This window comes from Podarcis gaigeae (assembly GCF_964106915.1).
Source record: "Podarcis gaigeae genome assembly, chromosome: 3".
NCBI classification, from domain to species: domain Eukaryota; kingdom Metazoa; phylum Chordata; class Lepidosauria; order Squamata; family Lacertidae; genus Podarcis; species Podarcis gaigeae.
Genome location: NC_139680.1, coordinates 83,449,105 through 83,468,296, shown reverse-complemented (window position 1 = coordinate 83,468,296; position 19,192 = coordinate 83,449,105). Strand labels below are relative to the sequence as shown.

Sequence of the window (19,192 nt, the reverse complement as noted above, 5' to 3'; positions counted from 1 at the left end):
CCCACTACCTTGCGGTGGTCTCCTCAGGAGCAGGGAGACAGCCGGCTGGCATCCAAGTCTCCTACCCAGCAACTTCAGGCCATCTCACTCCTGCCTTTCAGGCACTTTAATAACCAGTAGTGTAGCACAAACCATCTAGGCAATGTATTATTAGGACAACCAGCCCTTAAGTATCTCCAATTCAGAAGTTTGTTCAGAGGAATTTATAACATAGGGAAATGGGAATGAACAGTGTGCAGGCAGTTTATGCAGATCTAATGAACCTCGGGTGATTGCCACAGAAGTGCAGAAAAAGTCAAACTATGGCGTTATATACAGATTTCAGCTTCCCGAGAATGTTAACTCTCATTTAAAAATAAAATTTAAAAGCCCACAAGTTTCTAATCTTTGTGAATGCAAAGAGAATGCTTGAGAAGTTTGGGTATGAAATCTCTGAAGCCAGAAGGGAGGCTAAATTCAATTCTAAGCAGACAAAACATTGAGGTTTCACTGACAGGCATAGGACCTTGTCTCCCTGCTCCCAGCAGAGCCATGATAAATTATGCAAAATAGGGAAAAAGTAGAATAAATTATGCAGAACAAAAGAAATTATGGAAAGCTACTTAAAGTGTGTAATTCATACAGGCCAACAAATCCAGCTTTTCTTGGTATAGAATTCAGGTTGCCTTAACAGAGAAATTTAATTTATTAATTTTTAGTGCAGCAGAGTACACACAGCCCTGGCAAAAAGTCAACATCTAACTGTTATTTCATTATTAGGTTGGTTTCACGCTATGATTCTTTACAGCTCAACAATGAACCCATTGAGTACAGGTGATGACACTGATGGCAAGTTATATAATCAGATTTGACGTAAGGATTTTGATGATTCACTCATCTGAAAATAAAGGAAGCGAATGGACCTCAGTAGGCAGCCATGCTGGCAAGAAGAGGCAGCTCCTGTGCCAAGCCCAGAGGAACTTCTTACACTAGCAATTCTTCTTGCATTGATCCTTCAAAGCTAGTTAAAGATCTGTGAAATTCAGCACTAGGTGTTCTTAATCATGCAAATAGGGATGGGCTTGTGCTGGCCTCTTGCCTGCTGCTACGTCACAATAGCACTCAAGCCTGCATACGCAGGTGGCCTTGGTATGGTTTTCACCACTGTAGTTCTAAGTAGGAAGGGGCAGGGGATGGGGGCAGAACACTTGTTATCTTATCTTTCCTCTCTCTGCTTTTTCACAGCACCTGTCCTGTTCAGTCAAACAAGGTGGGTTAGCAGCCAGCGTGGTGTAGCGGTTAAGAGTGGTGGACTCGTAATCTGGTGAACCAGGTTCGCTTCCCTGCTCCTCCACATGGAGTTGCTGGGGGACCTTGGGCTAGTCACACTTCTCTGAAGTCTCTCAGCCTCATTCACCTCACAGAGTGTTTGTTGTGCGGGAGGAAGGGAAAGGAGATTGTTAGCTGCTTTAAGACTCCTTAAGGGGAGTGAAAGGTGGGATATCAAGTCCAAACTCTCCTCTTCCTCCTCCTCCTCCTCTTCCTCCTCCTTCTAGCAAGCTATAGCAGCCCAACAAACTCACATTTTTTCACACATTATCTGCCCAAAACATATGCATGAGTGTTAATGGGGACATAAGTATTAAAGTATAAAAGTCACAAACTCTAATGAATTTCCAAAGAAAGGGGATCAAAAAATGTGAACCAGCCATTAAGAATGTCTCTCTATATATGGTATCACTTTGGAATGCATCATGAGAAAAAGTTAGTCACACCTAGGCTGAGACCTAATTGAACATATACCCAAAAGATTTCATATCAAGATAATAGAAAATGATTTTAAAAGTATTAATTGGAAGTTTGGGATTTTTAAATTTAACTTAGGACACAGTCCTATGGTCCCTAGCATGCTGTCCCAGGAACCACAGGGCAGAGCAGATCTACCTCTCCATCTATGGTCCTCCCTATTTCTCATTTTTCCCAATTCATTATTTCCAATTCTGTTTTCCCCCTAAATTCAGTTCTCCACTTTTCCATAATAATTTGCAATTGTTTTAAGATAAAATAAAAACCTCATGAAAATTCACCAGCATTTTAGTGCTAATTTCTCCTAATATACACATTTTTGCAGCTATCCTCTGATTTAATGCACTTTGTATCTTAGTTCCATTAATATATGCACTCCCATGCACACGTTCTCCTAATACATGATTTTTTTGTACACATTAGTTGGCTGGACAAGTGTAGTGCAAAATTCAACAAAGTGCAAATTTCAAAAGATTGCTTCCAAAGATGCTTTTCAGTTTAGTTTGGTACTAAGTATTTGTGGCCCGTATAGTTAAAACTATGGTTTTCCCAGTAGTGATGTATGGAAGTGAGAGCTGGACCATAAAGAAGGCTGATTGCGGAAGAATTTATGCTTTTGAATTATGGTGCTGGAGGAGACTCTTGAGAGTCCCATGAACTTCAAGAAGATCAAGCCTATCCATTCTTAAGGAAATCAGTCCTGAGTGCTCACCGGGAGGACAGATCTTGAAGCTGAGGCTCCAATACTTTGGCCACCTCATGAGAAGAGAAGACTCCCTGGAAAAGACCCTGATGTTGGGAAAGATGGAGGGCACAAGGAGAAGGGGACGACAGAGGACGAGATGGTTGGACAGTGTTCTTGAAGCTACGAACATGAGTTTGACCAAACTGCGGGAGGCAGTGGAAGACAGGAGTGCCTGGTCCATGGGGTCACGAAGAGTCAGACACGACTAAATGGCTAAACAACAAAATAACAATTTGTACATCTGCAGTACTTAATTGTCCACAGTTTCTTTTCAAAGGTGGAGGGTGAGAAGAAAACCAGGGCAACTTGGCCACACCTCCATGACCTTCTAGGAGCCCACCACCCCCCAGGTCCATTGACTCTTCTGCTGCTACTACTATTTGTAAGTAATCAGTTTACTCTTGGAACTGTCTCAAAGCAACTTACAGAAACTACTAACCACCAGTGGGGTGGGGGCACAAGGAGAAAGGAGGGATGGGAGAGGCATTTTACAATTTATTGGCACATGAGTACTGGCACCTCATATATATTTTTACCAAAGAAATAACGACTTCAGTGGCTGCCTGGCAATGGGGAAATAACAACAAGTATGAAAGGATGAAGGATATATAACACTGAAGCAGGAGTCAAAACAGCAGGAGAAAGAAGGTAAAAGGAGACAAAGGAAGCTGTCAGAAGATGAGCCAAATTTAAGAGCACAGTATTGTGCTGTGGCAGAAGACAGATGTCTCCTCTGAAACACTCAGAGACAATGAGAAGCCTTTTACAGAACAGATTCTAGTCCAAGTGCAATGTTTATTTTTATTTTCTTTTAAGAAACAAAAGACGCATAGATGGCATTAACTGCAAGATGGGAATGTAACCTCTGATCAGAGGTATCTTTAGATCCTGGCAGGAGAATGGAGAAATGCATGGCAAGTAACAAGCCAGGAGAGAGAGATATTTGCACCACACACACACACACACACAAATACACACACCCCAAACTGCAAAAGGCCAGATTGGTTAAAAACTGACCAAGTGGAAATCTTACATCTACTTACCACTCAGGGGTGCTTCACACATTCCAACATGTTTCCGTCATGGAAAATCTCTTGGGGGTGGTATGAAAGGACGAAAAAGTTGCACGCTGTAATTTGGAGTGGTGACTGGAGGTTTTGGGAACTGGTAGTTTCCACAAAGCCATTGTATCCTGTGTATTGATGGTGATGGCCTAAGCCCACCCACATTTTCCATTGCTTGGCATGTGTAACGTTCCAAAAATATTATGTTTTATTCTTCTCATTCATTTTCGCTGGCTTTTGTGATGGAGAGTTACAGTTGTTTTATTAGTGCCTTCACCCTGGGTTGGGCTTATTGTCTTTGACAATCCAAGCACCACATCTTCCAATTAATACAGACGACATTCAACAATAACACTATAGACTAGGATCAAGGATGCCAGAAATAATTTACATGTTTTAGCTGTGTGTGTGTCCCACCTGGTTTAACAGGGCATCTACCATGCATTTTTAAGATACCAAGGGGCCTTTGAATGGGATCATTATTGCATGCTCTCCAACATTCAGCAGAGAAAAATAGATGCAATTGTTCTGCATTCAGTTAACAAAGGGTTCACATTAACTGCATTAATTGGTTTCTATGTTGCCAAGTTCTTAGGTAATCATTTGTATGCTGCTGTGTCCTTTATGCACTTCAGAATTGTAAACTTACAAGATTTAGGAGACTTAAATGGTTCATTTATTTCTTCTTCAGAGAACAAGGGGTTCAAATGAATCAGGGAACAATCCAAATGAATGAACCACATCCACTGGATCCGGTAGCAAGCACAAAAGAGGTCTGATCCACCAGGAACTTCTCTTAAGTGATCCCATCTACAAAAGAACAGGAGCAGCTCCTGTTCATTTCAGTGAGGCATGCCCAGGAGATTGCTCTGGTGGACTGTGGCCAAGGTTCTAAACAGTAACTTCAACAAGTATAACCTACTACAAAATATGGGTTTGCATCCTCACTGTCTAGCAGGAATGCTCTTATTTAGGGTCGTGGCCAGCCAGTCATATCTTTCTCTAGGATACTCCATTCTGTTTCTCCACATTTTTCATCTTTCTTTTCCATCTGGTCAGTAAAAGTTTGCAGAGTTGCAGCACTCACCTGACTTCTTGTTGCCCAGGTCACTGCTGCTTTCAAGGTAGAGGAGACAACAGTGAGTTTGGTGTGGTGCAAACACATTGGCGGGAGGACAGATTGACTCCACCACTGCATTTGCACTGCACCAACCTCAACACTGCCTCAGTACTCTGCTGCTACCGCTAGGATGTGGGTGATGGGAGATCAGGTGAGTGGCAGCACCCAGCCAACCAGCACTGCATCTGCCACTCAAAAATCTGCAACTAGTGTGTTCAGTCCACATTTGAAAATTGGGTGTGTGCACGCTTAGGGTATTTAAAAGGGGGTTTTCTATACTTATGCAATCCCTAGGGAAACCCCAGTATACAGGTGCCTCCCTCTTGTTTCCCAGTAGCTGCATTTTGGCTCTTATCCTGTTGACATTTGCCATGTGGTTTGCTTTTATAATGAAGGATTTCACCTACCAAACTGCCAAAACGCTCTTTTTAAAAAAACAGATCTTTGACATTTTAGAACACTGGCAAAGTTGAGAGATCACAAAAGAGCAATAGTATTGAGACAATCCAATTGGTGGACTCCTGGAAATGGAGAAAGGCTGTAAATGGAAAGAGAGTTCAGGTTAGGAAGCTGATTGCCATTTGAAGGAGAAGACACTGATTGCAGTGTGTACACTCATCCCACTATTGTATTTGGTGAAGAGGCTCTGTGGCTTTGCAGTGCTCAGAAAGCATTCAAACTCTTTTTAGCCATAGGCAACAAAAGAAATGCGTGTGCACATCATGGTTAGCAACAGCTCTCTCAAAACCATTTCAACTTCTCCAGTCTAAGCACCAATATAAGGCATAGTTGTTACTGAGGGGCTAACCTCACCTCAGGGGGTGGAGAGCGCACGTGCTTGAAAACTAGAAAGTCAGTGAGAAGTATTCTAGTCTAATACCTAATACTAACCTGATCCAGACATATTTGTTTCTGGAGTTCAGATTTTTTTAAAAAAATGTTTAAGACTCATCATTCAGTTCTAAGACTTTCCACATTCCATCTGAAGTGGTCTAATGCACATGCACATTTACCACCTCCAGGAAAACTAGCAGCTTGTCGCATTTGAGCCTTATTCAGCTGTTAATCCACTTCCCCTCCTGTTGAATTAGACTGGAGTAATCCACACTAAAGTATACTTGAATTTGTATGAGGAACAACTTTGGTCTCTCCCATTCATATCAGTAGGCGTTCCCTTTTCTGTTTGTCCCTACCTTTTAAGTTGTTAATTCTACTATGCTGATTAAGTGCCAACAGGTACCTTCTTGTTTTTAAAAGAATTCCCCACCCAGAAGGTGTGCAGAAGCACACATTCAGGCAACTGTAAATTCTCAGCACATATCTGCATTTTCTGATTTTGAGCAACAACAACAACAACAACAATAACAATAACAATAATTTATTTATACCCTGCCCATCTGGCCGGGCCTCCCCAGCCACTCTGGGCGGCTACCAACAAAATATTAAAATACAGTAATGCATCAAACATTAAAAGCTTCCCTAAACAGGGCTGCCTTCAGATGTCTTCTAAAAGTCTAATAGTTGTTGTTCTCTTTGACATCTGGTGGGAGGGCATTCCACAGAGCAAATCTGAGGGATCTATAGATCTATTGCTCCCCCATTTAGAACCAAGCCAGAAATAGTTACAAGCATTGCCAGAAAAGAAATGAAAACATGAAGGAGGTAGTGGACATGGGAAAGGGAGTAGCCAAAAGTGACAACCGACCCACACAACCCAAAATATCAAACCAAATTATCTGTGGCCTTTAGCGGAGTGGTGTGGAGCCCGATCTTCCCCAGCTTACTGGTTTTACCCCATATTGGATAAACCTGAATTTACAGAGGGAAAGCATTGAGGCTGGTATTGCTTAAGGGCAATGCCATGTGGAGCGCCCAAAATAAATGGGAACACAAACAGCTGCAAGCATACAGTAAACTCCAGTGTGGAAAAGCCTTCAATCTATGTAGGCCTTAGGTACCCACCAATATGCTGCAAGCATTCAATATCTATTGATCTATCTTTAAATAAATACAATTTGGAAGTGTCTTTAATTTACTTCTTCCAGAGGCTGACTTTATACAATAGTAGTAAATTGTGCCTCTCATAGATGAGAAACCTCCCTCAAATTCTAAGGATTATATTGTTCGGCCCCATACTAGTTGTAGGGTACTGGGTGATTTATGACACCCTAATCAGTTAGTTGCCTTGGCCCCACAGTGTGAGTCATGGTATAAAATTGGATATAATTCTAGCAAGTTCCTTAGAATTCAAAATCAACCCTAGGCAATCAAAAGATTTGCCAACTGACACTGTGAGACCTACTAAGACTGGAGATGCCTTTGCTCAAACCTGCCTCAAAGCCACACCCTCCGTTCTAGAAGCCTTTCCCCTCCTGGCCTCCTCACAGGAGATGACATTTCCTTCCATTTTGAGGATTGCATGATAACCTGCACGTAGCTGCTTGGCTGACAAACATTAAGCAGCATGGCCTTAGCAGGACATCAACTTCAACCGTCATTTCCTAGGTGTGCATGTGGTCATGGATAAAGAGACATGTGCTTATTGGTCAGAGCTGAGGGACAAGGTTCAATCCTTGACATCTCCAGTCAAAGGGCTATCAGGCAACTAGGGCAGGGATTGGGCACCATTTTCAGCCTGAGGGCTGAATGCCAGTAGACTGTGGGGCCAGAGGCAAATAATGGGTGGAGGAAGAGATGTTACCTTTACCTCTGTACAGTAGGTTACAAGCCAGCCACGTATAATAATAATAATAATAATAATAATAATAATAATAATAATATTTATACCCCGCCCTCCCCAACCAAGACCCAGCTCAGGGCGGGTAACACCAGATATAAAAACAATTAATTGAAATACAACTTAAAAAACAAGATTAAAATACAACATTAAAACATTAAAATGCAGTCTCATTTCAGTAGAAACTCAAGTAGAAGTCAAAGGGTTCTAAACACACCTCTCTCCAGCCAGACAAGCAAGCAGCAGCAGCACATTTCAAAGATGTACTGTAGTCCCATCAGACAAACTGTTCCACAGGCTGATTTAAAACTACAGATATACTTCAGTCAAAGAACAAAAAAAGTTATCGGCAACTCTCAGGTTTCCCAATACTTGCCTTCACTTTGCCTTTTCCTGTTAAGGTGGATAAACTGTTGTTTTCCAAGCCCATCCTACTGTTTTCTCATGACTGGGGCCAAATGCTCAATTAAATGTCAAATCGGAACATGTCGTAAATTCTGAAAAAGACTCTCACGCACCCAAGTGCATGCCCTCCGTGACCTGCCAAACCATTTCACGCACCTGTATAGTCATTTCTTAAATATCTTGCTCTGTACGGAAAAATCATCTATGTTGCTAGGAAACAAAGAGGTTCTGTTGCAAAACCTGCCGACAATTTGCAACTGACTTTCCTCAGAACTCCCACCAAGCACCTCTCTGCAGTTTTGATCTTTGCTCATAACTATCTCCTTAGCTTTGTTTGTGACATTTGTATGCCCCACCCCATAACAGAGTTGCTTGGGTTGTGTATAATAAATAAGTATATTTAAAAAAATAAAAATAAAATAAAGCATAAAATCGTAAAAAAGCAGCTGGAGGGGGCTGGGGAAACAGAAGTCAGCATCAGACTAAAGGAGGAATCCTAACTCCCAGCTGGGAGCAACTGAGCTGGGCAGGCCCCAGCCATGGGGGAAGATGGGAGTGGGTCTCTCCTATTTTTGCAAACAATCCCAAATCAAGTCTGTCACAAGTAGCTGGACTGACTTAAGTTCCATAAGGTGTTTGGCAAGCCCAGCTCTGCCCTTCACCACCCAGAAATAGCCTGTCTCTTATTGCTGGCAGGAGTATGCTGGCGGTAGCTTCTGCCCACACTTTTGACAGTCATGGTGTGGACCTCCATGGTGGCAGCAGGCAACACCAGCAGGGCCTGATGGAGGAATGCCTTCACCACATCCAAACACACTCCAGCACAGCATATTCGGGGGTAGGAGATGGGTTGGATTGGATCGCTCTGTTGCTTTCCTGTTTTCAGGCTACAATTCACAATACAGTGGTACCTCTGGTTACGTACTTAATTTGTTCCGTAGTTCCATTCTTAACCTGAAACTGTTCTTAACCTGAAGCACCACTTTAGCTAATGGGGCCTCCCGCTGCTGCCGCACTGCCGCCACGCGATTTCTGTTCTCATCCTGAAGCAAAGTTCTTAACCCGAGGTACTATTTCTGGGTTAGCGGAGTCTGTAACCTGAAGCGTATGTAACCCGAGGTACCACTGTACAACTGAAGAAAAGGAGACAGTACTTGGAGTGCCTTCACCACCCACTTCCCTGATCATCTAGGCCAGAGGATTTGTATCCAAAAATAAGGCAAATATTCATTCCATTAATTCCATTAGTGAACTACTGCCTTATGTCTTCCCTGTGTTATTTTCATGTGGCCACTGCCCTAGCCAGTGATATTTTGCAGGCAACTGGTGCACCAGTTCAAGGATCATGTCCATTGATTTCAGGCTGGATCCAGACTCATTTACATTAGGGATCCCTCTAGAGCAGGGATGGAGAACTTGTTATACTGCAACTCATCCCCGACCATTGCCTCTACTGGGCTGGGACTGATGGAAGATGGAGTCTGGTTCTTCCAGCTCTAGAATCAAAGCAGCCACACATGGCTTATTTTTATTCTCACAGTTACTCCAGATATATAACTCTAGTAGGTCAGGGGTCCATGATGCCACTGCAGTACTGTCAGCAGTCTCACCACTAAACATAAACAAACAAACCCAATGAGCAGAGGAAGCCAAAGGAAAACAATAGCCACAATTTATTTTAAGGAGTGTGAGGGAACGTGGTGTAAAGGAATTGCTCTAGGTTCCGCGGGAATTTGTTTTACTTTGAATGATTGCTTCTTGTGGCTGCGGTTTCTACAAGGACACTGTATCCTATATATGTCAGAACGAACCAGCCCCTGAAATAGACCAAGTGAGGCTGGCAAGAGCTATTTTAATAACAGGAGCTTGTTCCCTTTAAACGTCGCCAAATGATGGGAGAAAGCAGTGGAGCAGAAAGAACAAAGTCATATTATTTTAACCCACAGGGTTTGCTCCAAGCTGGGCTAACACACATTCCTGCCACTAGTACATGCAAAGATGTGCATAAATGTCAGGAGCTCTGTTGACCAGGCAGTCACTCCCCAAAGGAGAAATAGAGGCTATTTCCAAGTAGTCCATGGTCCTCCTGGCCTGGAAAAGTCATGTGATTCTGAAGGTCCAATTTGATGCTACTGAGCAATAGGCAGACATCTTTCCCTCATTATGGTAATGAAGGGGACGACAGAGGACGAGATGGTTGGACAGTGTTCTCGAAGCTACCAGCATGAGTTTGACCAAACTGCGGGAGGCATTGGAAGACAGGAGTGCCTGGCGTGCTCTGGTCCATGGAGTCACGAAGAGTCGGACACGACTAAATGGCTAAACAACAACAACACTGTTGGGAGAATGATATCCACCCTATATTTCAGGAGTGAGGAACCTGTGATCCAGACAGCATAGCTAATGGTGAACGATGGTGGAAGATGTAGTTCAGCAACATCTGAAGGGCCTCAGTTTATTCAGCCCTGCTCTATTTCTAATTTCTAACTTGGTCCCACTCTGTCTAGCCTGTAAGTCTGCAACCAGCCTGTCTGCCTCTATCCATGTTTGATACCCAACCTTAAGGAAGAATGGGTGTTCTCTTGCGATGTGTGTCCATGCACCCAGTGCTAAGGTACAGTAACCCCAGATGTTTGAACATCTGTCAGGGACTGGGCAAAGCAGGAATGGTGGAGACCGCCTCCCCAGCTTGACCCTTCCAGGGAGGAGGAAGAGGAAGACAGTTTAGATTTACAACAGGGGTTTGAGGGAGGTCACAACTCAGAGGCAGAGAAGGGGGAAATTTGGGAAATACTGGGAGATGAGGAGGAGGAAGCACCAGGGGAGTGACAGTCTTTAGAAAGCATTCCAGACCCTCCCCCAGAACCCAGCAAGCCTTGAAAGTAGGAGATTGACAATGAGATTGACGAATGAGGAAGTGGGAGAGACCGGGGGGTGGAGATTCACTTGGGTCAATGCCATTATCCAGGAGGCTGGGTTCTATAGCCCCTCTCTGTAAATACTGAATAAAAAGTGAACGGTAAGAAACTTTTCCTTGTCTTTGTACATTCCCGACAACCGGCCGAGAGTCTCTGGCAGCAGCCTGACAGCATCAGAGGAAACAAAGAAGTGGACCCAACCCAGCTGATAGGTTCTGCAGATGTAGCTTGAATGTGCTAGCATTTGCAAACGATGAAACATGCATGTGTGCGCATCCAGCATGCCATGGTAACAGAGAGTACTCAGAAGGGCAGAGCAAACCTACATGGTTGGAGGAAGCAGGATCCATGATAAAATAACAGTCTTGTTCTGGCAGAGTGGAAGGTGGTTGGTGGGGCAGCGTTTTCTTCTACTCTTTGGGGCATTAAAAAAAAAATCCCTCTCCCAGTGGGAGGTACTAGAAGTACAGCAGCTCCAGGGGTGTGTAAAAGGAATGGACAGGCATTATATCTAGTACATCCAAAGCCTTCTATTCTCTACTACTCCTCTGTTGTCTTTACCACCATAGGAGCAGCCATAGTGGTGGATATTTCCGTGCTTGCAACAGGGATCTCCTTCTCCCACAGGCAGCCCCCAGGACATATCTCCAGGAACCAGGGGATTTCACCCTTAATCACAAAGTTCCTTGTTTTCACTCCATGCTCAAAAGGACAAACATATCAAATAACTAAAGAAACGCACTAGAAAATACACAGTCCTTTCCAGATTAGTCACTAGAATTTAGCCATTATCTCTGGTCAAAGGTATAATCTCTTGTAACTAGTGACTTTGACATGTGATATGACTCAAACTTCAATTATCCGCCTCTTCCAGTTCATTTTACCAATATCCCTTTTGGTAAGGATGCATCCTATCAACATCAGAACACTTACCATTGTAAGTAGGTCTAATTGTGGTGTTGGAAGAGGCGAAACCTCTGAACACAGGATGTGCTGCCCCCGGGATGTGACAGTATCATCCCACTCCTCTTCTTTTTATTTTTGTGCCACCTGTAAAAATATGGGAATTGTGGACAGGAAAGAAGGGAGGGCGTTCTTAAAATATTTCTGCCCCTCCCCCAGGAATGATTTAAATTGTTCAAATTTATCTCCCTCCGGACCAAAAGTCACTGTGAATAAAAAAATAAACAAAAATGAGCAATCTAGTTTACGTATTTATTAAGAAAAATTATACGCTACTACTCTATAAAAAAGTTGTCAATCTGGCATACATCAAGAAATAGAATATATAACTCAGGGACAATAAAAGCAATACAAGTATAAAACAGTTTAAAAAGACAGTTCATAGAATTATAGAGTTTGAAGGGACCATGAGGGTCATCTCTTTCATAAGTCTTATTAAACAGATGAAATGTATATAACATTTAACAGAGGTCTTACAATCCTTATAGAGCTTTCTTTTAAAGCATCCCCTTCCCCTAATAGTGGGATAAATCCTCAAATTCTCCCATTTTGCATATCCAGTGTTATGGATTATAACCAGCCGTGCTGAAATGACCCAAACAGCTGTTTGCATGGTTGGAAACCTCAGATGAGTAAAATCTAATTTTACCTATGGTTAGATCCCATATATTTCTTGTGGGTGAACCTGTTTGAAATAACACAAGCAAATAGTTCCAGGTGCCAACAAATCAGCTTGTTCATGTCAGTTGATCTACATTCAATTTCTGCGCTAAATTGCTTTTACATATATAAATTGCTTATACATATCCCCTCATGAGGCAGAAAATAGTTAAAGAGTTCACCATGGTCAAACTGTCTCTGACTCACATCTTCCTACAAAGGCAATGGGAAATTGAGAGTGGGATTGTGGTGGTTTGAATATCTGCCTACAAGCACAGCATGCCGTGAGAGACAATTAGGCTTGGTCTGTCGGTTAAAGAAAGAAACCTTAGTCATTTTTTAACTGAATATTTAATCAATTAAATATGTATAAATTTGCACATGATGGTTCTAAAGGGGGAAAAAACATCCAAACTAAGTTTGTTGACCTTGGAGTCCATTGAAATGAATGTGAAAAGTTAGTAGTGACTACACTGCAATGGAAGGAGAACGAAGTGCAAGTAGCTTAGTCTTGCTTCAACCCTATCTTTGAAAAATGCCAGCCGAAGGCAACCCACCTTCTGCCCCTGAAAGAATTTGTCTTGGACATTGATGATCCTCCAGAAGGGGGCCAGCTGAAGTGAAAACAGCTGGAAGAGGGGCACCAAATACCAGGGAAGAGACACCTTCCATGACTAGAATTCCCACTCACCTGATTTTCAGCAATGCTCAGCCTGCTCCATTCAGGTGGGTTTCCTGATCCTCTGGAGTAGCTTTTAGAAAGGATTTGGGGTATAAGGGAGAAGATGAGTGCTGGAATCACCTCCCACCAACCATCTTCTGCTGGTACTTCTAAGGAGCCAAATGATTGTGATTAGATGATAGACACAACCTGCATTCTTTTTAGAAGTGGCATCCTTTGTTCTCTTATACATGGGAGTGAATGTTTGGGTTAAGCTGGCATCACCCATCCACCGTTGAAAATAACTGAAAAATCTGATTATGGGGCAGATAGTTAAGTAAAACACCACCTATTTGATGTCAATTACTGACTAAACATGGCAGTTCCAGTCAAAACTAATTAAATAGGTTTCACAGAGGGCCCATATTAGACAAAAATCCTGGTGCCACACTTATGTAGCAAGAGCATTTTTATTCCTTTCCCTGTTTTCCCTTTGGACAGAACTGAAGCAAGTTTAAATTCCTGTGGAATACATTCAGACATTTAATGCGGATAAATTTATGTCAGTCAATCAAATGTCTCTTACGGTTGACCGACCAGTAAGGATACAATTGTGTAACAGGATCCAGATCCGAATTACTCGAGGCATCTCTTGTTCACTATTGTTAGGAGAGGCAATTATGTGTTAGCAGGTGCCTTTGAACAACATAGTAGAAAGGGGCAGAGGCACTCAGAAAACAATGTCACAGCCCCTAGAGCTTTATTTATGACAACATCCAATGAGTGATCTATGCTTGCTTGGGGTGGAAGTATGGTGTTAATTCGACTCTTGACATGAAGATCAAGCAGTGTTGTCAACACATATCCCTGCCTTTCAAACATTTCTCTGAATCTGGAGTCTGCCATCAGGCCAACAAATTGGATTCCTGCCAGTGGGATTCCATGGAGCTGGGTTGCCTTTGGTTTCAAATTAGTTTTTCGCATATTCCAACAACAGGTGCAAAGAGTAGATGAGTAATAAGCCTGGGGCTCAGATCTGCATGGACACCATGCATGGTATATGCAGTACAATGGATAAAAATATATATGTTGTTCACTGGAGTGAAGTGATGACTATTCTGATGCTGTGACGGTTGCTAGATCTTTGCACATCTTTATTCCTTCTTTGTGTCTTCCGTCTCAAGAGGGAATTTCTTCCCTGTGCAAATAGCTGCTTCAGATGAGTGATATTGGTCAGGGCCACAGCAGGAGGGAAGGGTTAAGCTCCCCATCCCTGTCTGTTGTTCTTCTATTAACTATCCCACACACCTCAGCAGCAGCTACGGTATTTGAATTTTAAAACTCACACACATTCAGTGCAAAGCAATTTTGTCCGATATAGTTCATTTTAATGTACTATCACGTATGTATGCATTTTTACACACACTTTACCCCAGTATACATTATTTAGCTGGAGAATTTGGAGCATTGCAGAATTTGGAGAAGTTGTGTTTTGCTTCGCACATTCTTTCAGAAATTGGAGGGTTTGTCTCTAAAAGGGAACTGAATCAAATTTCCCCTCCATCCCTAGATGAGAACAGCGCACAGGTATGTCCCCAGTTTCCTATGTGACAGATTGAGAGGCTCTGTGAGAAAGACCTCCAACTACAAATCACTTTGGGCCAAAGAGGAGACCTGTGTATTTGATCTGCTCCATTCACAGATGAAGTGGGGAATGGAGGTTGGATTGTTTATCACATAAAAAGGATGGCACATGAGAGGGGAATTAAACCCTGCTCTTCTCTCCCCACCCCCACAATATGGGGGGGAGCCAGCCTTCCAACACTGCAGCTCACCTGGACAGGGGCTGGGCAGTTGTGAGGTGGGGTCCTGCAGCTACACCAGTGGAACTGCCACCAGCCAATCCAGCATGCCTGCCACTGAAGCCTCACAGCCACAACCTCACCATTACCCCAGCTCAGCTCTGTCCAGGTAAGCAGCAGCAATGCCAATATCAGGAGAGCAGCACTGTGGCTCCATCACACCACGCCTTGCCGTGGCTACTGCCCTCTCCCCCCTTACCCCACTGCATGCTGTTGAGGCAAGCTATTTCTTCTCCAGCTCCATCCACTTCCACTATTAGTTCCCCTCACCTGTATGGTCCAATTCATTAAAAAAATAAAAGGATCTGACCTGCCAGAAAGGAAACCATGTGGATAAATACTTGGGGCTACCTCGATCGCATCTCGCTGAGCTTGGGCCACCTTTTCAGTAAACAAGGTCCTGCGTGGCTTCCTGTGCCATTCATATATTTGTAAGTGTTTTACGCAATACTTTGATTTCAAATAATCTGTGCTTATCCAAGTCCCTTTGAATGCCTGGTGATATCTCTGCTGATTAATGGGAGCAGCCTGCGAAGAATTACAATACAAGTCAAATATTTGATATCTTTGTTCCCTTTTGTTATAGGTCATGGCTGTGCTGCTTAACCTTGTGAAAAGCCCAGCTACTGGGCTGAACTGCTTTCTTATGCCAAGCCATCTCAATGGTGTTGAAATATGAAAAACAGAGACTGCCAGGAATTTGGGTTCCTTGGATGTAAAGCACAGAAATGAGGAAAGAATGAACTTTAATAAAAGGAGGGAGTAGGTTCAGCTGCAGCAGCTCCTTCAGTTAGCCGTGCTTTCCTTCTGCAGCCCATCATACGTATCAAGCCTTTCTAGCACTTGTGAGGTGGCCGTCGTCTTAGATTCCCCACATAACATTCTGCAGTGACCATGAGATCGAAGACAGCAATGTGCATTGCCAGTGCTATTTTTCTAGAAAAAGAGGTGCCAGAACTCACCATGTACACTTCCCTTGTTCTTTTATAATGACAGTGGTGACCACTGAGTTCAGGTGAGTTCCGGCTGAAAAGAAGCACTGCATAACATATGTGCATAACATTGACACATGCTAATTTCATAATTTCATTGAAATAATCAATTGTTATAATTTAAACAGAAATTGATGTTCCCATGGTGGCAGCCCAGTCGAGTTGCCATCCCATCCACCCCACCCCACCCCCATATCACCCCAGCGTGTCATCAGAAATTGCGAATAGGAATGGTGGCTTCCACAAAAATTAATATTCTTATTTTCTTCTTAATATATTCTTTTAAGATTTGGACAATTATCTGAAATTGTGTAGCTGCACAAAAACGTCAATAACTTAAATGGCTATTCTTCCTAGATTTTCACTATGCCCAAGTAAAATTCCTGAACTTGTTTCGCTTGAAGGGATGCAGTAGAAGTTAGCCTCAGGTTTGACTAAAATGTGAACCTTCACACACCATAATATGCAAACTAAAATGCAGCTGTGCTTTGAAATCTGCACTTTCTTGAATTTTGGGGTACAGTTCTCCAAATAATAAGCAAGATATGCCTGTCGAAAAATGCATATGTTAGGGGAGAGTGGGCATGAAAACATATTATAGAAAACAGCAAACAAAATGTATTATATTAGTGGAAATCATTTGCAAAAAATATGCATATCAGGCAAAATTGCAAATAAAAATGTGTATATTAGGAACAATGTGCACTTAACAGTTTTGTGAGGACCTTTCAGGGTGGGGTGAAATCTGCAACTGATGAAAAACTACAGTGAACTGAAATTCAAACTGGGGGAAAATGAAGGAAACACAAAGCAAAACAAAAAAAACACATCATGGACATGGTAGATATACAAAGAAAAAAAACAGTATAAGAATAGATTTTACAATACTGAATGTACAGTGGAACCTCAGTTTTCGAACGTAATCCATTCTGGAAGACCGTTCCAAAATGTTCAAAAACCAAAAACCCAGTACAGAAGCCTCAAAACAGAAAACTCAAAATGGAAAACTCAATATGGAAGTTGTGTGGCATGTTCGACTTCTGAGGCATGTTCGAAAACTGAAGTATTTACTTCTGGGTTTACAGTGTTTGAAAACCGAAATGTTCATCAACGGAGACGTTTGAAAACCGAGATACCACTGTATAGCTAATGCACATTCTCTTTCACACCATTCTCTTTCACATCTAACTGTAAGGAGCACAGTAGAGTGGGGAGGGAGGAGGCAAACTAGAGATTTGCCTTTTCCTATTCATTTGATAACTGCAGACCATTTACACAGATGCTGTATCCGTTGGGCAGAAGTCCCACACATTTAATGCACTCAGTGAGGAAACAGCTTCCTTCTTCTGTGCTCTCTTACTGTTGGCAGACACTTCCATCTGAGGGACACACCTTTCCCCAAACACACTGTGGTGAGCGACGGCTGCCAAATGCAATCACACCAGCTTTAAAACCTACCCATCCTGCACAAGCTTCCTTATCGCTCCAGCCTGTCGAATTTGATGGCTCAATAAATCTCTCTCGGATATCCAAGAACAGCATTTCCTTTACACGTCAAGTACAGGAACACTAATGACACTTTCACTTCCAGAAATGCTACGGGGCACCTTTCAAAATCGGAAATGAATACCTTGTCAATCCCAGGCAAGGCAGAGGTGGTTTGGAGAACAATGATTCAGATGTTGCTTGTTGGGTAATATACGCTAGGCAGCACAAGCCCAAAGGCGGGGAGGCGGGGGTGACAGTCAAGAGGCTGTAAATGACTCTGGCAGCAAGAGAATGCCTTCCGCAGTGGAGTCGGAGGGGAGAGGTCATCACCTTATTTGCAGAAGGCAAAGGCTGTGCCACACACATCACTGACATTCCATTTCAGCAAAGGATTATTTCACTCCTTTGTGAAAGGATGCATTTGCATGTACAGACCCAGAAACCTCCCCCCTAAATAAATTCACACTTGACTCAAATTTTAGTTTGGTTTTTGACAGAATTTAGGCCACAACTTTATTGATTATAGAAAGTGACTGGTTGCATAGGCTCTGGTTCGACTAGCTCCCTGCCATGCAGGTAGCGCTGACTCAGGGCACCTCATAGGTCAGCCTTTAACGGAATACCCTTCACATAGGGATGTGAGAGTGTTCTCCCATCCCTATCACCTGACCCAGAGCCTATCCGCAACCTTACAAGTTGTGACGATTTGCTACGCAGCAGGTGAAACCCAAATAGAAACAGCCAATCAGCCAAGTGGGGGAAATTCCTGCCATGCCCCTCTCCCAATGACAGACGACACACAACAGCATAGCAAGGTCAAGCGCAAGCCCTAAAAGTAGGGAGAGATGGGCAGGTGTTCTGAATACACACGCCAAAAGAGGAAGCGCTGGGTCACGTACATGGGCATAAATAGGTCCCTTGAACTGTTTGGACTGCGTCCCATTGGCCAGATTGCACCCAGCTTTGAGGGACCTACCAATCGGGTGTTGTGGCTGACCAATCATACCCACCCACAACACAGGATGTCGGTTGTCCAGGTCTCACCACAATATGTGCCCTCTTTAAGGGAGGACCCAATTTCACACCTATGTGCATGGACCCAAAGTGTGCAAGAAGTCCATCCGAACCCTCCATAAGTAGTCCTAAAAGATAAAAGCCTTTTAGCACAACACTTACCCAAGAGAGAGTAGTTCAAGGTACAGCATGGTTTTGACAAGCCAAAGTCAAGGATAGAAAATCAGTTTTAAGTCCAAAACGTGATCCATAGACTTAAGTCAAGCCACAGTCCAAGGTCACCTGGTGAGGGTGCTCGGGCAAGGCAGGGAACCCAGATTCAGGCACCAGAAACCGTTTCCAGCATCTGTAGAAGCTTCAAAAGGAGATCTTATGTACTGTGGCCTCCAAGAACATACCTTAACCCCAACTGATGGAAGGCAAGGAGTTCCAGGAATTGCTTACTCATGAGTAGAACCCTTCGCAATGGGAAGACTCTGTAAAAATGGGAGATGGGGTTTCCCCACACACACATACACTAATGACAACATGAGAGGGTAAAGGCAAAAGACATTCAGGATGTAGCTAGGGCAGAGTTTCAGTTTACCACCTAATATTATAAAAAAGTTTAGAAGGCAAAACTTGGAGAGAGGCATGGTGAGTAGCCGTGGAAAAGAAGATAAGGCTCAGAAGCTTGATCAAAACTGTTAGAAAGATGTGGTTTAGAATGAGTACATTGTGTTGGAGGAAGTGTTTCCTCTTGTTTCATAGAATATTTTGAAGGCACAACTGACCTGCA

The 19,192-nt window shown here is 43.0% G+C and overlaps 1 long non-coding RNA gene across 1 annotated transcript in view; it reads left to right on the top strand.

Annotated features, from left to right (window-relative positions):
* The window catches only part of LOC310841634, a 42,772-nt gene extending 26,766 nt beyond the window's left edge, over window positions 1–16,006 (top strand). The window contains exon 3 of the long non-coding RNA XR_014562634.1: window positions 15,507–16,006. This is a non-coding gene — a long non-coding RNA (uncharacterized lncRNA). The remainder of the gene's footprint in view (window positions 1–15,506) is intronic.
* The last annotated feature ends 3,186 nt before the right edge of the window (window positions 16,007–19,192 follow it).